The 25,391-nt window shown below is 32.2% G+C and overlaps 1 protein-coding gene across 6 annotated transcripts in view; it reads left to right on the plus strand.

Moving 5' to 3' along the window:
• Positions 1–25,391, plus strand: part of LOC132754476 (synaptogenesis protein syg-2-like) — a 146,153-nt gene that overhangs the window by 23,674 nt on the left and 97,088 nt on the right. For all 6 annotated transcript variants that reach the window (XM_060745104.1, XM_060745105.1, XM_060745107.1 and 3 more), the window contains exon 2: positions 22,320–22,390. The gene's annotated coding sequence lies outside the window, so the exon portion shown is untranslated. The remainder of the gene's footprint in view (positions 1–22,319; positions 22,391–25,391) is intronic.

Raw genomic sequence — 25,391 nt, forward strand, 5'->3', positions numbered from 1 at the left:
TTGACACTGTTCAGCTAGGTTCTTCTCCTAACTAACAAACTAGTTTGTTTATTTCTGATTGTATTGACACTTATATCTGAGGCTCGACAAGGAGGGTATCAAAATTACCTAAATTGTCTACACTACAGGTACCATGTGTCCGGACAGATATGTTCATGATGTGATTTAATTCAGATAAAAGCTTGGGTGTTTTGATTTTTGATTTGTAACATGATATATAATATGTCAGCAACAAATGCTGAAGTTTTGGATATTCTATTATTCACTCTGCACATGATTATAGCTGGTTTTATGAGGTCAGGCAATGTTTTCTTGACCCCCGAATTTCAACGTCAACATTCTTGAAATAGACATTAAAATATTACCATTTATGGAGGTTGAAATAAATTTATTAACTTAATTTTAAAAGAAACATGCACTTATTGTGTGACTGACAACCACTGAACAAAGAAAATACTAAATTAAGCATTTTCGGGGCCGTCCGGGTTTGATGTTGTCCGGTTTTGGTGGTCCCCAACCAGTATAGCATCATGCGCGCAATTTAAAGAATTACACTACCAAAAAAATAATGTTTAAGGAATTGCACTATGAAAAAATAGTGTTAAGGTGAATTGCACTATCAAAAAAAATATCTTAAAGCAAAAAAATAATGTTTAGAGTATCAATTCATTGACAAGTAAGTTACAATAACAAAAAGAAATGTGCATGCAGCACTTTCAAAAAACATTGTTTAAAGAATCTGTTTCTGAATCAATCACATTTGAATGGTTTAAATTATTTTTAAAAAATGTTAAGGCGTGAACGCTTTTGTTGTTGAAAGATTTTTTTGTTAAAATGTTAATTTCACTGTAAATTGTTAAAAATACAAAAGTCCAATATCATTACAAATTGAATTTAGGGGAAAAACATGTGTTAACAATAGAATATTTTTCAGTGTGAATTGATTGAAAAAGTATTGAACTCTTTCATGTTAATAGAAACACTGTTTAAAGCATCAATTTTAGTGGCCCAAAATAACACTATAGTTTATCTGATTGTTTTTTGGGCATCACAACATTTTCTATCTATCAGTTTGTCTATTGAGTTACATCACCTTTGGAATGATTTATGATGGGGTGCTGCTTTAAGACAAATTTCCAGTCTAGATGTTCCAGGCCATGTCAACCTTTTCTCCTTTTTGTATAGACAAAGAAACGTTTTTTATCATTTCTGTAACCCGATAATGACTGTCTTAATAAATACAAACAACTCGGTTTTTCGCTGTTACAAAAAAGTATTTAGTGCTGTTTCCAGAACTGTCGTTAAGTTGCAAGAGCAAAGACATTATATAATGGAAATGGTTTTGTGATGAAGCAGTAACCTAGTGTTCCTGGAATCGTCTTCTTCTTTTTGTTTCTATGGTAATGACTATTAGAGAAGAGAGATTGTGTGGTTTTTGTTGTTTTAAATCTTTGATATCTTCATTGTTTAAGCTCAACTGTTTGAAGAAACTTGTTGTCGCCATCACCATCACACAAAAATTGGTTTAAGTTTTTGTGTGCAAGTTGGTATGTCTAAAAAAAATGGTGAGTTGAATTGGTTGAAACTTCACACACTTGTTCTCTGATTATCTAACTTTGTGTTAGCTTATTACAGAGTTATTCCCCTTTTCTTACTGTCAAGCACTGAGAACAGTCGATTGTGCTGTCTTTCAGACAGCCCTGTCTGTCTTACTTTTTATGCCCCCGCCATATAATGGCAGGGGCATATAGTGTTACCCTGTTCCGTCATTCCGTCATTCCGTCATTCCGTCCTTCCGTCCTTCCGTCATCATCAGTTTCCGTTCATTATCTTAATAACCCTTGCACATATTGAACTCAAATTTGACATATGGATATGTCATGAGAAAATACAGGTCAAGTTCGAAATTGGTCATGGTTCGATGATTTTTGGCAGAGTTATGCCCCTTTTACATTGAAAATAATATGAAATTTTCAGTTTCCGTTCATTATCTCCCAAACGGTTCAAAACATTCAATTCAAAATTGACATATTGATATGTCATGAGAAAATACAGGTCAAGTTCGAAATTGGTCATGGTTCGATGATTTTTGGCAGAGTTATGCCCCTTTTACATTGAAAATAATATGAAATTTTCAGTTTCCGTTCATTATCTCCCAAACGGTTCAAAACATTCAATCCAAAATTGACATATTGATATGTCATGAGAAAATACAGGTCAAGTTCGAAATTGGTCATGGTTCGATGATTTTTGGCAGAGTTATGCCCCTTTTACTTTGAAAATAATATGAAATTTTCAGTTTCCGTTCATTATCTCCCCAACGGTACAACACATTCAACTCAAATTTGACATATGGATACGTCAAAGAAATGCGCAGGTCAAGTTTAAATTTGGTCATGGTTCAATAATTTTTTGCAGAGTTATGCCCCTTTCACTTTGAAAATAATATGAAATTTTCAGTTTCCGTTCATTATCTCCCCAATCGTACAACACATTTAGCTCAAACTTGACATATCAATACGTCAAAGGAATGCGCAGGTCAAGTTCAAATTTGGTCATGGTTCGATGATTTTTGGCAGAGTTATGCCCCTTTTACTTTGAAAATAATATGAAATTTTCAGTTTCTGTTTATTATCTCCCCAACAGTATTTAACATTCAACTCAAATTTGACATATTGATACGTCAAAGGAATGCGCAGGTCAATTTCAAATTTGGTCATGGTTCGATGATTTTTGGCAGAGTTATGCCCCTTTCACTTTAAAAATAATATGAAATTTTCAGTTTCCGTTTTATTATCTCCCCAACAATATTACACATTCAACTCAAATTTGACATATGGATATGTTTTTGGAATGCGCAGACCAAGTTCGAATCTGGTCATGGTTCAATGATTTTTGGCAGAGTAATGCCCCTTTCACTTTGAAAATGATATGAAATTTACAGTTTCTGTTCATTATCAACCCAACAGTGTTACATATTCAACTCAAAATTGACATATGGATATGTCAAAGGAATGCGCAGGTCAAGTTGGAATTTGGTCATGGTTCGATGATTTTTTGGCAGAGTTATGTCCCTTTCACTTTGAAAATAATATAGATACATCTTAGGAATAAGCAGTTTAAGTTTGAATTTGGTCGTGGTTTAATGATTTTAGACAAACTTATCTTTCCTGAATGTTGAACTTTCAGTTTCAGCACTCATACTTTTGTGGAAATGTATATAGCCATTATGTTGGCTACAAATATGCAATATGCTGTTTTTAAAAGGTTAAGACTGAATAATTTCAGTGCCTTGAACATTGTATAAAAATGGTTTGTGTTAACATTGAAAAGTTTTAAGGGCTTTGAACTTAGAATGAAAAAAATAATTTGTGCAAACAAATTTGGAACTAAATATTATAACATTTGAAATTTTGGCTGCATGCGGGGGCATCCGTGGCATGATGACACATTTCTAGTTTCTACATTGTGATGTTGGTGTTTTTTTGGTTATCTGGTCACCTGAGATTGAACGAACTTTCAGTTCATGAACAGTTCATGAAATATTCATTCTTAATGTTCATGAACTGAATTGACAAACAGTTTCAAAGTTTTAAACTGTCCCAAATTTTTAAAATGGTAAACAATGAAAAAAATTTGACATTGAGTTATAGGTGAAATGAATTTATTCCTTTTTACCAGCAACAGTTAGAGTAAGACACTTCTTCTCAACTCTGAAACAAAACAATGCCAACCTTACTTATCTAAATCAACAATCCTTGAGAAATGTCAGTGAATTGTTCATGGTCATTATTATATATTCTATAATTATAGAGAACATAATTCTAACCCTCTCATACATTTGATATATTGTCCACATATAATAATTATGTGCTGTATTGATTCACCCTTGTATTTCTTGTAATTGTTATATGGTAAATTTTTAAAGATTGTCATAACCTTTTCTTTATGTTCATTATGTTAAGATAGTTTATGTTCATTATGTTAAGATAGTTTATGTTCATTATGTTAAGATAATGTTTCAGCCAACCCAACGATATGTCATCTAAAGGCTAGAACATAAATAAGTTACGATTAAATACCTCTTTTTGTAAAACATCTTCATTTGGAAGTCTGGAAAATCTCTTAAAAGAGAAAGAGGCTGTCTGTTGGTTTTTTTTGGTTGAACATTTCATATGCAATTTGAAAAGCATTTTTATGGATTATTGAAAAGAAAAACAACAACCAAAAAACATGTAAAAACTTCTTGCTTCAAATCTGGTCCTTCGCATTAAAATATAAAATTTATAAACGGGTTACATTGAAATTTTGTTTCCCTGTGCAGTATAAGTTATAAAGGGAGGTAATTATTATTTATTTTTAATATTTTTTATTTAAAATTTAAGTGAAAGCTTTCTGTGTCATACTTCAAATATGAATGATAATTAGTAATAATTAAAAAGATGGAAAAGGCCTTAAAAGTTCAAAATAATTAGAGAAATATGATAGATTTTGAAGAAAAATATTCAATATATCAATTTTAAGCCAGCTTGATTTTATCAAATGTTGTACACATAGGGCAAAATAAGTTAATTGTTATATATCAAATTAAAAGAAACATTATAGAAACATAAATAAATGTGTATTTTAGACATCATTTCATATATCCCTGGGCATGATTTAATGGCTATTAAACCATGATTATCATTTATAAAGCATATTGTCTGTGTCTCCCCTGTGGCCAATTTCTCTGAAACTTGGTATGTTTTAACATCTAAAAGTTAATGAGTGTCAGTCAGTTAAAATATAATGTTTGAGGGAATGGAGGGTGGGGGGTGTTTTTATACACCAATTAACTCATCATTCTTTACATCATGTTTCAGGCCCAAGGGGCAAAGGAGGATGTTGAACAGGAATTAATTCTGTGTTTAATACTAGGGTAAATTTCATTTTAAATGCAATCGGAAAATTAAATTCCGACATTTCAGAGTGATACCCGTAATTTGTAAGTGACGTTATAAAAAGGTAACGCAACACAAGAGTCAAGCTGCGTATTATGTTATGATAAGAGATAAAAATCCTGATGTTATTAAGATGGCGTGAAACTTATATCCTCCATCATTTGTAAGGTATGAAAAAAAAAAATCCCTTTAAGGCATTAAAATTTGAAAAGGCGAATATTTTCATTCTGAATCCCATTTCCCATCAATTTCGAGACAAAGTCACTTGTTGCGACAAACTCAATTGTTGCGATAGAGTCAATTGTTGCGCAGGTATACAAAGTTTCTTTAGCAAAATTGTAATGTTTGGTATAATGTAATATTTTTATTACATTAAGTAGCTGTTTTCATTCAATTTTTACACTAAAACCTTTTTTAATGGTATGTAATAAAAACCTGAGAAACTGTTAACAAATGCATGACTAAGTTTTAGTATATCAAAGTGTTTTGAATTACAAGTTATATTTAAACATATTTGTACATAGAATTTTACTGAGTTACATGAATAGGGAGTCAGTCTGTATGCAAAATGATGTACATTAAAATTTTCAAATCCACTGAACATGGATAGCATTTGATGTGAGAAATTTGAAAGAAAAAGGTTATGAAAGTAATGATTACTATTTAAATTGACATTTTATGACACAACTTAAACTTTGAATCTATAATGTATCAATTTATTTATGAGATTTTGCAACATATAATGACATGGCCGTCAATTGAAGTCGAAATAACTTTCGCTTAAAATATGGCGACAGTTTTATATAATAATTAATTAGATTATAACCATGTTTTTTATGTTATTTTTATCATAAGTGATGATCTAGATTTGAATTTACCTGTTCACATAATATCTAAGTCGTCATTGTAGATTTATTTATTTCAGTGATATATTTTTTATTCTCTCCCTTTAATGAAACTTGTGAATTTTTGATAAATCGATTTTAATGTATATAGAATTAATGCTTATTTGTATCATAGTTTGGAGACCTTTCTGTTGAAAATGTGTCAGGGTCAAATCGTATACATATACATGCACAGTGCGTTAACTGGAGTGCGGGTATTAGTTACCCGCACTCCAGAGCATGCCCATTGATTGGCTCATTTTTGCTGGGGTTTACATAGTGTGACGGCAGAGAAAGGGAAAGCGACAGAAATGTCATATTCAGATGTTCGTTCATTGGTTCATTTTTGCCGGGATTCATATTGTGACAACAGGGAACGTGCTTTTATGTTTGACTATGATACAAAAGAGAAAGAACACCAAAACACTCGGCAATCTGATTTATACTCGGGGGCTACGCCCCCTCGTACAAATCAGATAGCCTCGTGTTTCGGTGCTCTTTCTATTACTTAGTCCCTCTTGAAAAACAGAGAGAAGAAACAAGGCAAATGTAAATCAGCAAAGATTTTTTACAATAAAAAGGATCCTGTTACTGTAAAATTGCTACTTTTTTAATAAAGGAAAATAATGTTTGGCAGATTGTAGAAATGTCCCAGATTCAAATCTTTTTTTTTGTAACTTTAAGATCAAAGAGCAAGTAATTGAAAAGTCATTAATATTCTCTTAGTAATTAACAATACAGTGTACAGCCTTAGATTTTCAAAGAGCAAAAAGTATCACAGATAAGGCCAAAAAGATGGAGTCTTGGACGGTTAGGTAATTAATGCATCATCATTAAAGTCATAGTTATTATAATGATTACAGACTTGGAATTACAATAATTATAATAACCTGAAACTTGTATCAGGATAATTCCAGGTGTTGAATCAATCTGTTATAGCATATGGTAGTTTAAAGATCACAGAATTTAAATCTAGATCATTCAGGTGACTGACTGATGTTGAGACAAATCATTGTCATTTTCAAATCATCATGAATCTTACCTTACCTTGTTCAATATATTAAATGAATTTGTCTGTCTTTCAATGTGAAAAAAGAACATTCTTCATTTTTAGGTGAAAAAAGTTCAAATATGTACTGACTGAAAAGCCAACAGTGAAGACCATAATAATAGCCAATAATTTTCAGATTTTGTCCTTCCAAAACCCAATATTAAAAGCTAAAAAAAAAATTCATCGATCACAACCCTTCCCTAAAACAAGTCTCCTTCACATCACACCTATAGACATTAATAAGAAGACTCCATCATTTTTGTAAAAATTAAATTGTAGCCATCTTTATTCAAGAGTCAAATCTTAGATTGGAGTCCAATTCCTATAGATCTACAGACTTTCATGCTAAAGAAACACTACACTCTGATCCCCTAAATAAAGAAAACCCTAAAAAAAACGAATGTTTTCTTCCAACGTATTCTGTGATTCCATTTTGATACCGTGATTCCATTTTGATCTCTGATATTCAAGTGTGAGGGGCAATCGTAGTGTAAATAAATTTATGTATCATAATAGTCTCATAGGACATCAGTGTTATTAAGAGTATCTGATACTCGTACTATCTCATTTGCATATCACCGAGACTTGTTTTATAAGCTGTCAAACAGCCCCGAAATGTCAATACTTAACTACCACTGACTCAGAGATTTCCATATTGAGTTATGAAAATCAATCCTTTTAGTTTCGTATTAATCGGTAAAGAAAATGAAAAAGAAATTTCTCCAGGATCGGAGTGACCCGCTCTACAATTGCTCTCGTAGAGTTTTCAAAGTGTTGGAACATTTCCTCTGATGTCAATTTCAGTATACAAAGCTTGTCAATTACAACAGGACGTCGTCGCTATCGGCTACGTTTTCCATTTCCAGGCTTTAATTGGAAAAAAAATAACGTTTGTCGCAAAAGACTGTTGTGAAATAAATGGGTTGAAATGCAAAATGTGTTAAAATATTACAGTTTTGCAATACTTCTGCACAAATATTCGGAGATGTTAACCAAACTGTGTGAAAAGATTTTAATAAGATAAAAACTTTTAGCGATGTCATTTAAGTTAATTGAATAATTTTGTTTTTTACCTGTATCAAGAGCATAATAATAATGTTGCGGAAGTTTTTTTTTTGCACACAAAGCTGAGAAGTTATTTGCCCCGACCTGTTGATTGGCGTGTTTTAAGTGTTTCGAAAATCATGTTATGATCTCATACCAATCTTTAAGGTCAGAGAAGCGTTTAACATATTTGTTTTGTTACCTTTTGTCACAAGAGAATAGATTATTGTCCATCTTTTTTATGAGGTAAACCTTTCATTTCCGTCACCTGATATTACGTCGAAAGTATATACACCGGTGACGACTCTAAAATCACTGAAGAAATAGCCCATCACTTCAACATAAATCTTGGGTTATTATGTAACGTTTTTTTTTCAAATGCATCAATTGTTATAATTATGGTCTCGCGTAATTATTGAGTATCGTATATATTATCCGGAGCATGGGAATCCGGTTTGTCCAGACGTTACTAATGATAGCGTACGTTCGTATTCACTGTTGACACTCTAGCAATTTGACATGCCAGGATTGCCCAGTGTATTATTAATCTGTCATCCATCCATTCTAGAAGAAGCTTGATTTTCACATCGGAGCCTGTAGTCTGAAATGTATATTTTAATACTAAATGCAGCGATGATTGAGGCTAAAAAGGGCATGAACCGAAAACAAGCAATTCATTGACCAGTGGGTATCAATTTCATGCAATTGACATTTTGATCAGCTTTAAGCCATTACAAATATCTTGGACAAAATGTGTCACCCCTGCTGCTTTAAACTTTTGTACTGCTGACAATTCTTTGTGAAATCAACTTTAAAATGCTTGCTAATGTTCTCTGACTTACCTATTCATCTGTTAATTAACACCAAATTCAAGGGTCTATCTTTTCAGGCAAAGTATTGGATTTTGCAAGGAAGGGTATATATAAGATATTACACTCAGCATAGCCCAAAAATAGGAAGATTTTGAAGCTATATAGAGATCAATGACTTTCAAAGAGCCCAAAACCAAGTTTTATATTTCTTATTTTTGGCACTATACATATTAAATTTTTGGTACCTACTTTTAGATTGCTCTTATCCTTAAAGCTCTTACTTTTGTTGAACTTACACACCTTAATTGCTATCTCAAAACCAAGAAGTATCAGTTTCTGATTAGCTGTCAATCTAGTATTGTTAATAACATTATTTTAACTCTATAAAAATCTTCAAAGATCAGTGCCTGCACGCTAGTTAAATACATTCTTTTGATTTGAATCCAAACGGACAGACAAAATTTGAGATCAAATTATGCAGTTCTATGCAGTTCTCTTCTCAAATGTCAAGGATATTCTTTTAAATTGCTGATTTTGCAGGACAGTAATATGCAAATCTTTTGCATTCGAAATAATTGATTTTGAGTCTTAAGGTTAAACCAGAAAGACAAGCATTTAAAATAAAGTTGTTTATACTGAAATTAATATTCTCAACGATTTCATGACTTAGAAGTCAGTCAAATTTAATAACATGTAAGCGATATAAAATTGTTCGAAAACTAGCACTTTTGAAAAGTTTTACGGGCTGAGATAAATTTGTAATTACCGTAATTAACTTAAAATTGTCGGGTGAATTTTCAAAGTGATAAATGGCACGTTACACGGCGATTTCAATCAAAATTGTAAGCTGACTAAGGATTTAAGAAGATTTTCTTTTTAATGTAATTTTCAAATTTTATTTTACTTTTACTTTAAAATAGATATTTGCATGAATGACAAGGCATTATATATTATCCTTTCTTTGATAAAAACCGTACTATATCTATAATGTTATTGCATGATTTGGAAAGTTTAGTGCAAATAAAAAAGCATAATTTTAATTTTATATACTTATTTTAATAGGTATATTGACAGTTTTAGCATAGCATTTTTCAAAATGTTGAACATGACTTCAGTAAAAATATGCTTAATTATCTCAGTTAATTATATAATGACTATGCATAAATCTGTTTATATGCATGGTAAATTGTTCAGAAACAAAATCCTTTAGTCATTATTTATATATCTTAGTCTTTATACATTGTATATTTTAGAAATTGCCTTCGTACCTCTGTTGCAGGAGACCAAATTAGTAATCTGCTCTTGGACTGAAATATTTATCTGAATTTGTTGTAACATAATTATTTTCCTTGTGAAACATTTACCTTGTACCTTGTTGGACAGTCACTTCACCAGCTAAAACTTGAAAGTTGCCATGTGACCTTTGCAGTGAAACCAAACTCACTCCCTTAATAATAGTGCAAAGATGCCCAGGGACTGGCATTGATTCTTAGTGCTTAGAGACAGTGCAATGAGTTGCAAAACAGTTTTGAAGATTACAAGTAATGATTAATGAATATAAATAAATACAGGACAAATTTTTTAACCTATACAGACTCTATGGTGTTTGCTACGGGTTGTGAAATTGAAAGGATTATCTATTTCCAACGTCTGTTTCCGATCTGATTAATTGGAAATCAGGAAAAAACCAGATTATAAGAATGCTTGGTCAATCCTTAAGATTCTGATTTATCGAAACTTCATTCAGTTAAAATCTCAGACAAAAGACAATTAAAATTCATGATCGTACAAAAAAATTCGCCAATTGACGTTTAAATTGATATTGGAATCCCCGCTGTAAAAACTGCATTTGTTTGCATTTTTTTTTGTACCTCGGTAGCAATTAAAGAAAGGATTAACTAGAATGTGATTGATTTTACGAAGATCGAGACAAATGACTTTTGCAACAACACGCAAAAATCACTGTACCACAGGGGGTTGTTTTTCTGCGGAGAAATGTGAAAAAGGACTATTTGTGTTAATAGCAATATTTTTAAATAGGACATTTTTACATCGAGCATAACGGTGGCTTGTGGGTTCTTTGAAAATTAATACAATTAGATTACAAGGAGGATGGAAAAAATTATCTTTTCTCATTGTCATGCCTTAGTGCATTATGAAAATTATAAAGTAGAATTTTCCAAAATTAATTATTTTAATGATTCATCTTAAGATGAGATTTGGAAAGAAAACTACAAGTTTGTTTTAAGATAACCATTAGATGAAAAGTTATTTATAATAATGTAGTTACAGTTATGTCATAAAATGAAAAAAATACTTTCTGGTGCACAGGTAGCATCCATAGTGTATGATTGATTTAGGGTTGTCTCTTTTAATCCCTTGCACCCTTCGTCCCTGCATGTAAGTTTAAGTCCTGCCATTGCGTTGATTTCTCTCAAAATCTCTCCATTACAGTGTGAGCCAAAGTTTAGTTTGCTGCCTGAAAAACAAGAGGAAAAACAAGAGCAATACAGATTTTGGAGTTAAAAATACATCTGATGAAACTTTGAATCATGCTTCAGCCATCATAGCTTGTAACAGATTTAAGATCTTTAAATTTCTCCCTCCTCGTTGCTCAACAAGTCATATAATTAAATAGGTCATCAGCAAACTTTGTTCTTGGGGTATCTCTATAAGGTGCTTTGATGGCCACAAGATTTCAAAAATAAAACTCCTCTGGGGGTGGGGGATGGGGGGAAGGGACATACAAAAAAGCATTACAGACAAACAAGTCAATCGGAAATCAACAAATCATAGCAACTTGTGATGTAAACAAACTTGATAGAGAACTTTATAACTGGATGCTGAAAACCAAATTTGGTTATGTTTAATAACGCGCACCTATTTTTGTCCATGTCTGTCATGATAAATTTAAATTTAAATACATATTGAGCTTTTGATTGAATTATCCACCCAAAAAGTTAGCAAATATTAAAAATTGAAAATGCTTAAATGTGCATTTGCAAACACTTGTTTAGTTGCCCCCAAGAAGTGAAGTGTTTGATAAAAGTCTCAATTATTTTTCAAAAGTGCTTTTTAAAGGGATTTATAACCCTGATATCCCGATTTTCCCATATGGGTTTTGTAGTATGATTATTTTGAAAGCTTGCCTTTTTACACAAGTGCAAACAACATGAAAGAGATTTTTGCAGTGCACTTAATCTGTTTTATATTTGTATAAGACCCAAAAAAGAGTTTGAGTAAAACCGTTGTATTTTGTTATACATATGATACGACAGTTACATGTATGATGCTTCGAACATACGAAATATTCATAAATTATACTCCTTATAGAAAATTTTGAAAATAGCATAAACATGAAAAATATTTTGTTCATCTCCCGAGCAGTTAGGCAACTGCAAAGAAAGAGGTTAGCTATTGAAATATGATATAAACATCCAGATTGTCCATAAAGAAAGGAATTTCGGGAAACTTACAAATGAATTTTATGGTTGTACAATATTGCTTAATAGCTGAAAGATGGCTCCAACTTGGCAAAAATATTGCATATCTTTGTTTGAAATATTCATTTTATTCCTATAAATGCGTTTCGATTGATTTTGAAATGAGAGTAGCTGTCACATAAAAGAGTACTTCATTCCACTTCAATAAGGCCTTTCTTTTTAGTCCCCTACCGGTTTACCGGAGGGGACTTTAGGTTTACCCTCCGTCCGTCTGTCCGTCCGTCCGTCAGTCCGAGCCAACATTTGATTATTATGAGCTTCATTCCGTAGTTAAATAAAGAACATAAACTCATAAAATATAAAATTAAGAGTTTTTTTTTGTTTTTATGAGCTTATTTTGCTTATGGACGTTGGTCCAGGTGGTGTTTATGAGCTCATTTGCCTCATAAACATCAAATTTTGGTATGTCCGTCCATCTGTCCGTCAGTCCGTCCGTCCACAAAACTGGATCCCACGATAACGCAAAAAGTACTGAAAATGTTTTTATGAAACTTGATATATGGATAGATGGCAGTATGGAGATTATGCACGTCTTTTTCTTTTCTTCCTATGTTGAAAATTCTGGTTGCTATGGCAACAAATAGACTGAAAATATGACAAATTTTACACATAAACTGGATCCCGCGATAACGCAAAAAGTACTGAAAATATTTTTATGAAACTTGATATATGGATAGATGGCAGTATGGAGATTATGCACGTCTTCTTCTTTTCTTCCTATGTTGAAAATTCTGGTTGCTATGGCAACAAATAGACTGAAAATATGGCAAATTTTACACATAACCTGGATCCAGTGATAACACAAAAAGTACTGAAAATATGTTTATGAAACTTGACATATGGGTAGATGGCAGTATGGAAATTATGCACATCCTTTTCTTATCTTCCTATGTTGAAAATTCTGGTTGCTATGGCAACAAATAGACTGAATTTCAAGATTTCTTATTCTAGTTTTTAAGTTTTTTCACTATAAGTTCTTTATTTCTTAAGGTATTTTCTTCAAACTTTAAATATAAGTTGCTTGTCATCAACCACATCATATGTGACAAGGTTTACAACTCTAGTACAAAATTTATCAGAATTACCTCCCTTGAACTTAAAATTTTCATGAAAAAACATTGTTTTTTTTAATAACTTCTTTTTCTGAATGTATCTACTTCAAACTTCATATAAATGTTTCTTATTGTCACTCAACATTTGTGAGTGTTCAATACTCTAGCAAGACTATTTCCAGAATTATGCCCCTTTTGAACTTAGACTTTTTTTTGAGAAATTGGTAATTTTTACTCCAACTTCTTCAATCATGATAGGATTTTAAATATGTTATATTTTGATAACAGAGATGTTTAAAAAATAACTTTAGAGTGTCCTTCAGTCCGTCTGTCTGTACATAAAAACTGTATCCTGTGATCACTTTTAAAGAACTTTTTCAACAAATTTACTTAAAATTGGAACCGAAGTGAATGGCCCTTCAGAATGTTGCTTGGGCTCTTACCGGTAGGGGACTTATGGATTGCTTGCAATACTATGATAATTGCTTGTTTCTTTTTTTTTAAAAATAAGCTCAATATAGGACAACTTTATAATATTTACTTATCTGGATGCCGTTGGGGTAGGGGGAACCTTAGAAAGGGATATTGTATAAAATGATGATAAATTTATGGCAATCCATATTTGGTTGTATATGTATTTCATACTATAAAACTGAATGGAATTTTAGCATTTTAACTCTCTGATGGCATTTGAATTCATAATCAAAGAAAGAATTTAAACATTCTTTATATATTGAAATCTTGTTGTTTCAAATTGTTTGTCACCAATGTTAATAGAGATAGGTAAGTCTGCACCTCCTCCCAGTCTGACAAAAACAAGCATACCTTGTTTTTTTGTAATAACATTAACATTTAGCATTTAAAATATGAAATCCCTAAATTACGAAAGGACAGTTCAAAATTCAAAACGGAGCATGTCCATTACACAAATTCAGTGTTGTGCGGTTTTAATGTGTCGTAAAAATGCCATGTAATGATGAACATGCATGTCTATGCCGACTTGACGCGTTCTTTTCAATTGTGTGTGGCTTATTAGACAGCTTAAAGCGAGCAGTATTGCCTTTTTATGTCCTAGCGCTGACAAAAAAAAAATTCAAGATTTAAATCTCTTTAATATTGAATGATAAAAATCTTGACTTTTCCATTCGCAAAATCACATAAATTATAAATTGTAAACGTAGGATGACAAGTCTCGGATGATAGACGATCAAAGAGTCCGCTGCGAGTTAATTGGTGTCAACCGCTGACAATGCATGTGATGGGGAGGCTTTTCTCGTTAATTGCTGAAAATAGGGACGGTATAAACTATCTTGACGACCCTTTGGGTTTTTTTATCGATCATCAGCGCAGACATTTTTTATCAACGTATGCATAAAATTTTGCAACCCCGTTAAATTTATTTGTGATTTGCCACTGACAATATGCATTATTGAATATTCACGAAAGTAAAAATCAGTTGGGAACGCATCATTTCAGGTTGACAGAACTAATTTGAATTGTTAAGGTAAAAATGATTTTTTGAACGCTTATCAAAGACCGATTATTTGAATATTTTTCTGAAGTGATATGCATAAAATTTACATTCTGCGCTGATTTCAGAGCAGATTGCTACATTAGCTACAGATTGCTACAGTTGATTCTTTGGTCAGCCTTCCCATATTTTAATACTTTAAAACTTAATTTACATTTAAAAGCACTACATAAAGTGTTAATTGAATAAAGCTGATGGTCAAAAAATATTTTTTTTTTACAAACCATTTCAATATTCAAAAATGTGGTTAAAGTTTATAAATAAATATATATTATATTGTATCAAAAGTAATTAAGGAATGAAATAAGAAGAAATATAAAAAAAATCTGAAGATGCTTTTTAACTATAATACACTAATTAGTTTAACTCTTTAAAATGAATCAAACTTGAAAAAAAAATATTTACAGATTTTAAGAAATATTGTATAAATATCAGGGGTTTTTTTTTGTGCCCTGATTTTAATTGTTCATAAATTAGTTTGAATTTGTAGGCATGTCTCTTTAAAAGGCCAGGGAAAGGCGACAGCTAAGGTAAATGATCAAGGAGGGATGTACTCTGATTGCAAAAATTTTCAATATTTTTTCATAAGCTTTTATTCAAAATTAATAAAAAATCACAAGAGCATTATGTTATATTGTAAATAAAAGTGTCTAGGGGACAGAAAATATTATTGGAAGCGGTAATAAAATCACACTGATTTAGCATGTTCCCCCGGACATTTTTATTTCCCTTTTTCATGCAAAGTATGACGGATAACATCTCATCTTTTAATCAAAAGATTGTTGGCATCTTTTAATCAAAAGATTGTTGGAGATTAGAATAAATATAATATAGAGATCATTCTTGACAATACGAAAAGCTGCCGTATTGGAGCCATTGATTGAATCGAGTGTCTGCATTTTCTCCCGATGATGAAATTCCGTTTGCCTCGGCGAAACAAAACTATAGTGTCTGAAATAATATTCAAAACCATTTTTTATTCTAAACGAATTTTTATTTTATTAAAGTTTATATTGTTTTTTTTGTTTGTTTTTTTGTTAGTATTAAGTTGTTATATTAGCTTTCATGATTATCACTTCATGTTTGAGCATTATGTTATGATATATATATTTTTTTTTTGGTTGGGTTTCACGTCGCACCAACACAGTATAGGTTCATGTGGCAACTTTCCAGCTTGACTGGTGGAGGAAGACCACAGATACCCTTCTGTGCATTATTTGTGACAGGAATAAATGGGCACCTGAGTAGAACCACCAACTACCTTTAAGCTACCTGGAGTTTCCTCTCATGAAAGACTTCAAAGTCCCTGTCGGGAGGGGCAAGTGCTTTGCAGTCAACAACCTTAACCACTCGGCCATGGATGCCTCTTGTTATGATATAATACATAAAATTTGATCAAATGATTTCTTATCATTTAATATAAGGTCCAATTATTTTCGTTAAAACACTCAATAAGTAGTAATAGTAAGTTTATGCAAATATAGTTTTATTGATACAGGCTGCACCAAGGACTTTTTTGATCAGTTCCAAAGTTCTTAACGTCTATATTAATGCATTTCTTTCGTTATGAATTAAATAATGATACATGTAATTAAGTGAACAGGAAATTAAATTCTACACCTTGCCCTTGAGTAAATTTGACTGCTCACGCTTTAGGTATTGAGAAAAATCATTTTCATTAACACTGTAGGAGTCTACGTTTTTCTTTCGTCAATATTTGCTCAGTATTTCCCATTTTCTTGCAATTTATTATAAAATTGGCATATAATTCAGACATTTTGAATAAATGAATAATAAAATTAAACTGCGAACATATTTGATGATTAAAGTATTCATATTCAATCGTTTGTAATTGAAAAAGAAAATTTCTTTGTATTTCGGTCGTGTTAATGTAAATAGGAGGGAAAAACGTTGAAATTTGTCACAGTGTAAATATTGGGTATGCTGTGATAATAAAACAAGATGGTGTGAATAAATCTAAACTTAACATTTAAATTGTATTTGTTCTAAAATATTGACTCGTCAAATAAATTATTTGAGGACGGCAATTAGTCAATAACACTCAGTGATACAATAGTGAAAATGAATGGTAAATGAATACCAAGTCAAATATGGTTTGTTTACATGATGGAAAAATATGAAATTCCATTGATTAGTTCCTTCGCTCTTTTTTTCCTTCACATGTTCTCTTCTTGATCTATTTGTTTTTGTTACAGTCGCTAATTGACAATTTAATTCTGGCATATTGAAATTCAATTTTTTTCTGCTTCAGCAGACATTTAAGATGTTATTCAAAAACTTGATTTTTGCAGAGAGCTTGAAGTTTATTTGAATAACTCCCAAGTCTGGTCTGCCAGGATATAATCATTTATGCCTCAACATTGGTATGACAATATAGTATATTGGGCTCAAACCTACAATCCCTAGATTGATATGCAGACACTGGTCTACTTGCTCCCAGTAGCCCCAAACCCCAAAGGGGTCATATCTGTAAATATAGTCTTTCCGTGAATTTGAGATTTTGATGATTTTGTTTATAACTTTGTCATGCTATGATTCTACTCAAGTGACATGTAATGACCTGTCATTGGTCATTGATTTGTCCGTGATATGTGTGTGATTATTTTTTTCTATCGTGACCGACTGTGGTGATTAAGTTTTATGTATTAGAATGCATGTAGCTCTGTATAAATCAAGTATAGATTTTTCCATAATTATCCAATTAATCAGGATCTTAATGCAGAGTTTCAGAGTTCTGTTAAGGACAGCTAAATGATTTCCATCGTCTGGGTATTGAAGGGTTTTTCGAGATTTTTACACAGTCTCAGAATCTTATTCTGTCACGTTAAACACAACACTAAATGGTGCCGATGTCAGTCAGGATTTTCGGACAGGGTTTTGAGTCACCCGCTGTTATCGTAGACGTAGAAGCGGCAACAGTTTTCAGGATCAATAAAATAGTTCTTGTGGCCTGAATGAAAGATTGTGTGAAGGAATCGAGATTCTGTTACAAGATTGTTTATATTTTGTTTAGTCATGATTGACAAGATGGCTGAATCACTGATAGAAATGATACAGTTTCATGACTGTTTCTTTGAAAAAAAAATAAAAAATTAATTTATTATTAATTTGGTTTCGAAGTACTATTTAGTCTTAACCAGCGGGTCGACCAAAATTGGCTAAATTGTTTCAAGAAAGAAAAAAAAGACCATTAAGTGAATCAAATTTACAAGGGAAAACTTTCTAAATTGTTGCATTTTGTAGAAATTTTAATAAATTTTTTACAGCTTTTTATCAAATATTATTCCTACAAACTTTCCCGTAGTATTATCCAAGCTCATTTGCTGTAAATTTTGCGTGTGGAGTCTAAAACACTCTGGACATTTTTCTTTGAAGAAAATCAAGGTATAGACCCATTGTATTTCAGACAATTAAAATTTTTTTGTTGGTTAAAGAATTTGTAGTTGATAATTTATCCTCTTTGTTTTGAAAGAAATTGCTCATTTCCTAGTGAAAATGAGGTAGTTCTATCAATCATTTATAGAATAAGTTTTTTTTCAAAAAACGCCTGTGGCTATCCTTGTAATCATCAATCCAATCTGTAGAGGAAAATTAAATCTGTGGATTGAAAAACATAAATAGGCGTTAAAGTGAGAAGAAAGGAATTTCCCTACGAAAACAAGAAAAACATTATGCAGGCGTATGCAAAATTAATGTAAATTTTCTGCATCGGGCGTTTAGACCATTGTTGCCTGGAATTTCTATGCCTTTTCAGGAATCTCACAATTTTGTTAAGTTTGACATTCAGCAATGAATCACGCTTCATCCTTCATTATTTTGAGTATTCATTTACGCGGCTACAAGTGACCCTGAATAACCCCTAACTCAATAATCCTCTTAATGCAGCGATAATTGCTTTTGGTTGCCTTTAGTGACCGTTCTATTTGACGAAAAAAGCATTCATCTTGTATGGAAAGGTCCAGGGCGATTAATACATTTCTTGCTATGTTTTACTTCGAGGGACAATTACGCCGAATTAGCGTATTTCTCTAATATTTTACATGTGAAATAACTACTGTCCATGCAATTTGTGTTGTCTGTCCAATAATTGTGAGCATTTGGCTGGTAAGTGCATTCACTCTAATCTACTGCCACAAGACCGCTTGCGATGGAACACAATTAGATCGCGTAAACCTTGCCAGATGAAAATAGCAGAGAAGTAATCTGTCGCACATTAATTCTCATTTACGGGAGAATCGCCCCTGCAAGTAGGAGACTTTATTTGGTCAAATTATTGCCTATAATGATAATATATTGGTAACGAGTTGCTACTTCTAGTCCTGTGACAGCGCAGGGGCTCTTGTCTTTATTGAAGAGTTATATATCATTCTCGTGCAGTAGTTCTGGACATTCGGTAGTTTCTATAAGGGATTAATTGCCACATGAGCAGTTGTTACAGTGCATACGGAAAACAACAATAATATCACAGATCAATATGTATTTATTCTAATAAAGATTTCTGTATAACTTCATGAATGGGTAGTTTATGTGTTTCAATAAAAGGAAACCTCATTGAGTTCTTATATCTCTAATCAGGAAATGGTTTATCTTGGAGTTTCTTGTATTAATGATAAAAAAACAAAAAAACCCAGCCCCCCCTCTTCCCCCCCCCCTCTCCCAAATTCACAGGCAAAGTTTTCTTCATTCTCTCTACTATCGAAATTATAAATTTAGAAAAATTAGCAATAAACCCCTGCCTTGATTGTCAATATATACCTTAAGCACATTCAAGTTTTTGACTTGTTGTTGTTGTACATGAGGTTATATTGAACATATTGTACTATAAGTTTATTCAGATTTTATCTGCTTGATTAGAGAGGGTTAATTTGCTTTTATTAGTAAATGAAATTAATCAATTACATGGGCATGCATAATTGAATGCTATCTTAAATAAGTGTGAATTGTATTCACCTCCACCCCTCTCAGGTCATACATTTATACATCGGAGTCATAATGTGTCTATAATTAACATAAGACATTGGTGACTGTGCCTGTCCTTAATGCAGAAACAAATTAATTAAAAGGGTTTAAAGCTATATCTAATGAAACGTTTTTATAAAAATTTAGGTGCGCCATGACAAAACCAACAAAGTGCGTTCGCTATCAGTTTATCTACTTGTTATAGGATTTGTAAGCGAACAGCATGGATCCTGATCAGACTGCGCGGATGAGCAGGCTGGTCTGCATCCATGCTGGTCGCAAACGCATTACGTTGGTTTTGTCATGGCGCGGCTCAAATGTATTAATTAACAGTTAAACTGTATTGTTTTCATAATCTTATGGTTTAAGTTCTCGATGAAAGAGTTATTTCATAGACTGTCAGCTAGTCTGTTATTTAACAAACATGAATATATATTGTACAAAAGAGAAAAAGATGTTCTGAGAAAGAATATTATATTAATACACTTGTTACTATATATAGTAACAAAATTGCCTATGATTTCAACTGATTACGAGTGTCACGTGACCTATTATGAGTTTGCGGCCCGGGACTCAGCCCGCAGAACATATGCACGTGCACAAACTGAAACAATGAAGTCATATTTTACGTCATCAAATAGTTTTAAAATGTAAAAGTGATTGTAGGTTATCAGCACGAATCGCTTGATTTTATTTTGGGAGCTTTTAAAAGCGTACTTTGTACAAACACATTTTTGTTTCTATTGAAATTTGAAGAAATAAAACGACAAATTCATTCCGAAAAAAAAAAGAAAATAAAACTTGCTTCTAGATTCTACTGCTTTGAACACACAAACAGTAAACATCTCTGCACAGAACAGTAGAAGAGTAGACAAGAATTTCAACGAAAGAACTTTGTTGTTTTTTTATAAAAAAAAATGCTACTATTAAATCTACCAAGTGTATTAAAGACATTAATACACGTCAGAGTAGGGCCGGAAGGTGATAATCGGCCCTGAATGAATAATGGCCCTCGGGTCCATTATTCATTTTGCGGGCCGATTATCACCTTCCGGCCCTCTCCTGCCGTGTATTAACCTCTTAATGCTGCTATTTTAAAGAGGTTTATAATTTTATAACTGTTTAGCAATTTTGTGCATGCGCCATTCGCTTTTAAGGAAACAATTAACATATTTCTTTCAGATTGGCATTGGGAAGTTATCTTTTTCAAAATTATAATCAGTATCAACAAAGATTTTGTAAAAAAAAAAAAATATTTGTTTATATTTAAGAAATAATATATCCCAAACAGTTATTTTATCGCTCAATAACATCACTGTTTGGAGTTCGGATGCGACGAATTATATCACGAGGGCGTAGTCCGAGTGATATAATGATGCGCATCTGAAAGACAAACAGTGATGTTATCAAGCGATAAAATCACCGATTTGGATATATTATTTCGATTCTAACATAACATCAAGAAAAATATACTGCCATACCAGATATTAAGTAAAATTGCGCCTGTTTTGTTTCCGTACTTATTTTCAGCGCGTCACATTTTTAGTGGTTACGTCACGTGTATAATGATTACGTCACATATCTAAATATAGAACGTCAAACAGTGACTTCATAGCATAATTATACACACACTTTCGGTTCTTCTATGTTCAAAAGGGAAAAATGCGGGTCGTGTTAGAATAAGTATTAATTAAGTATATCTTAAAGTTGATGACACAGTATCATTTTTCTATAAACTTAAAAAGTGACAATAATAAATAAATTATTCTCCGTGGTATAAGCTGCAACTAATGTAAGAATTTTTGTCAGAGAATACATTTTAGCTAGCATCTTTATAATTGATGACATGTTAAAACAATAGGAAACTCCTAGACAAGAGAAGGTATGGTGATGGTTTACTAGACATGGTATGGTATATGTTTGTTTTCACTATAAGTGATGGAAGTAATTGTTTTTCTGCAAAGAAAACAGGGTTTTTCATCACTCTGAGTTTGTTAAGGTAGAACTAATTACTGTCAGGTGAAGAGAGACTATTTAGAACCGAAAAATTCCTCACCTGGGTGGGAGAGAAGCTTTACATCAGAGTCAGGGAGAGGCTTGGACATTTTATAGCTATATCACTACTCCGGTTGCCTAATCTGGCTCCGAACACAGTGGTATTTTGGTTAATTAATTTTTGGTGGTTTTTAAGTTTTTTGTTAGGAATCCTGTCAGCAATTATTCGTCATTCACACGGTGTTACTGCAGAATGTACTATCAGCATTTCGGATTGTAGACTGGACTACGGAAGCGAAGGAGAAAGAATAGCAGTAGATGAATTCAATGATTTTTTTTTTTCAGATCATTTTACAGTGCAATCCAACCAAGGGTCTTTGGTTTGGGATTAATTTATTTATAGTTATTGAATTTTTCTATGTATCAAACAATAATTATCATATTGATAAATGATAATAGGTAAATAAATCTTTCAGTTTTTAAAAACATACATAAACTTATTGTAAAATCTTTTTTTCTATTTCCAGGTATAATGCGTTGAAGTTTGCAGCTGATTGGGAAGAACAGATTCAAGTTTACTGAGGGCATAACACTTACAGTAAGAGCTAGTTCCTTAGATAATATTGAACAAAAAAAGTTTTCCTGAATATGATATTTGAATCTTTACATTTTTCTTGAAGCTTCAGATCCATAACCCAGCAGGCACATCAACGTTGTTTCAACGTTGAATTATGGTCAGATTTCAACGTTGAAATAAGGTTGGATTTATATTCGGATTTGAAAGTTAAAACAACGTTGAAATTTCAACGTTGAAACAACGTTGCAGCTTCAACGTTGGCACAACGTTGAAGTTTCAATGTCATTTCAACGTTGAAAACCCACCATACTTTAATTTTTGGATATAAAGCAAAGTAACCAAGTTTAACAAAATATCAAGACAATATTATAGATATTTCAGATATTTTATTTCAAAAATACAGTTCAAGTGCAGCTTAAATTCACTTTAATAGTTTTAACAATTAAGCTACAATCTGTTGCAATCTTTTCTTCTAGATCTTTCTGGGTATGTTAAGTGTTTGAGTACTTCTTTGGCTGTCTCTTACTGCTTCTGCAAATAAAAATAAGAAGTTTGTAGTTAAAAGTGACTTGGTCAATCTCAAATTATACATATAATTACTCAACTTAGTGATTTGTTTTATCTTAAAATGCTTTTCTCTAAGATTTACATCATAAAACAGCATAGAAATTGAAACATAGCTAAGTTTCATATTGACAGCAAATACTGTATATAAGACAACAAAATCTTTATAAAAAGAAGCCATTTAAAAGTCTCACCTATGATTGGTAAGAAAACCTGCTCCCCGTCAGTTCCTTGCAGCATATTCCCAAGAAATTAACATTCTAGGCTCTAGCTAAGACCATTTTTTATGCAGCATCCTGAAATCAGCAAACATGTAAATTTTATATTAATAATGTTACAGGAATATTCCGAAAATAATATATTTTAAGACAAGATAAATATCCAGTAGTTGAAAAATTTATAGTTTGTATTGTAAAGAAATTCAAATATAAAAATTAATAAGAAAAAATTTCAATTTAACAAACCTGACAGTCTTTTTCATGTTGAATGTATGGTATACAGGCTACAGCTGCAATACTCTAAATTTCAGCCAGGACCAGGATCTAGAATATAAAATAATATATAATAAAATAGAAATAGATTTATTATTCCCCATAAATTTATGACTAAAGTTTAAAGTTTAACACTCAAATTTGTTATTTAACTTAATAATAATGTATTTTTTTCAAACTAATTAACACTGTATTATACTATCACTAAAATATAAACATAGTTATATATATTGACGAATCGTCTTGGGACGTAAATTATGTGGGCCGAACTACTTTATAGGTTATAATTTTATAATTGATTAAATTCTAATTAGGATACTGTATAGTACAGACAAATGTTTAATAATATTAAATTAATTAAAGAAAGACAAGATTTGCAAAATCATAAATTGCCAAGGACATCAATAACTTCATGCTTACAAGGCCTACCGAACATAAATCATTCAATTAGGTCGCGAAAACGTGTCAAATCATCTCAATCATGTGCTTTCATCTCTCATTTATTTCATAAAGTAAATTAAAGTAGAATTTTAAGAATAGATAATAATATTTTAGAAAATAATCAGTAAACTAAAGTAAAACATTACGGTTATACCTTCGAAATTCAAATTACTTCCCCTGACCAGCGTTATTTTATAAACGGGGTTTGGACTAATATCAATTTATTAATTGATATTATTCATAAAGAACTAAAAAATAAAACAACAAACAACAAAACATATTAACTAATATTTAAAGCATTAATAAAAAGTGAAAAATTATTTCCAACTTTATTTGTTTAAGCACTAATTTTGAATATACGGAAAAAGATTGTAACGCAAATTTTCCTGACAAAAATCACTTACAGACTAATTCACTAAAAGAATAATAACACAAAATTAGTGGTATAAAAGTTTATATAATGATTAAACTAAATGTAAAACTTCGACTATAAACAACGTTGAATCAATTGGCAATATATCCGTATGGTCGTCCATAGTTGAATATTGGTTGAACAACGTCACGACCATATTTCAACGTTGTTTCAACGTTGAAACAACGTCGAATGCCTGCTGGGAAGCTTCCAAAAATATTTTCGTATAGTGTCTGCAAACAATGTACAGAGCACTTTTATGAACTTACTTCAGTATGGCATACATTATGTGTAACATTATTTAGATGCAGATGGGACAAAACAGAAATGTGACTTCCTAGACAGTAATTAGTTTAAGTTGCTATCTTAACCCTTACCACCCTAAATATCTTAAATCGACTTGTCCATCTTTGAATCTGGACAAAACCATACATGATTTTAGGGAGATTTTTAAGATATGTACAGACTGAATAGCAAACAGTGCAGACTATGATCAGATGGCAGAGATGTGCTGGCTGACCTTGGTCTGCACTGGTAGCAAGTAATATTGAGCATGAAGGTTGCCTGCCATTGAGCATGAAGGTTGCCTGCCATTGAGCATGAAGGTTGCCTGCCATTGAGCATGAAGGTTGCCTGCCATTGAGCATGAAGGTTGCCTGCCATTGAGCATGAAGGTTGCCTGCCGTTGAGCATGAAGGTTGACTGCCATAGTGCATGAAGGTTGCCTGCCATTGTGCATGAAGGTTACCTGCCATTGTGCATGAAGGTTACCTGCCATTGTGCATGAAGGTTGCCTGCCATTGTGCATGAAGGTTGCCTGCCATTGAGCATGAAGGTTGCCTGCCATAGTGCATGAAGGTTGCCTGCCATTGAGCATGAAGGTTGCCTGCCATAGTGCATGAAGGTTGCCTGCCATTGTGCATGAAGGTTACCTGCCATTGTGCATGAAGGTTACCTGCCATTGTGCATGAAGGTTACCTGCCAATTAGGGAATGAAGGTTGCCTGCCATTGAGCATGAAGGTTGCCTGCCATTGAGCATGAAGGTTGCCTGTCATAGTGCATGAAGGTTGCCTGCCATTATGCATGAAGGTTACCTGCCATTGTGCATGAAGG

Source organism: Ruditapes philippinarum, unplaced genomic scaffold, assembly GCF_026571515.1.
Source record: "Ruditapes philippinarum isolate M1 unplaced genomic scaffold, ASM2657151v2 ctg956_1_1_1_1, whole genome shotgun sequence".
NCBI lineage: Eukaryota > Metazoa > Mollusca > Bivalvia > Venerida > Veneridae > Ruditapes > Ruditapes philippinarum.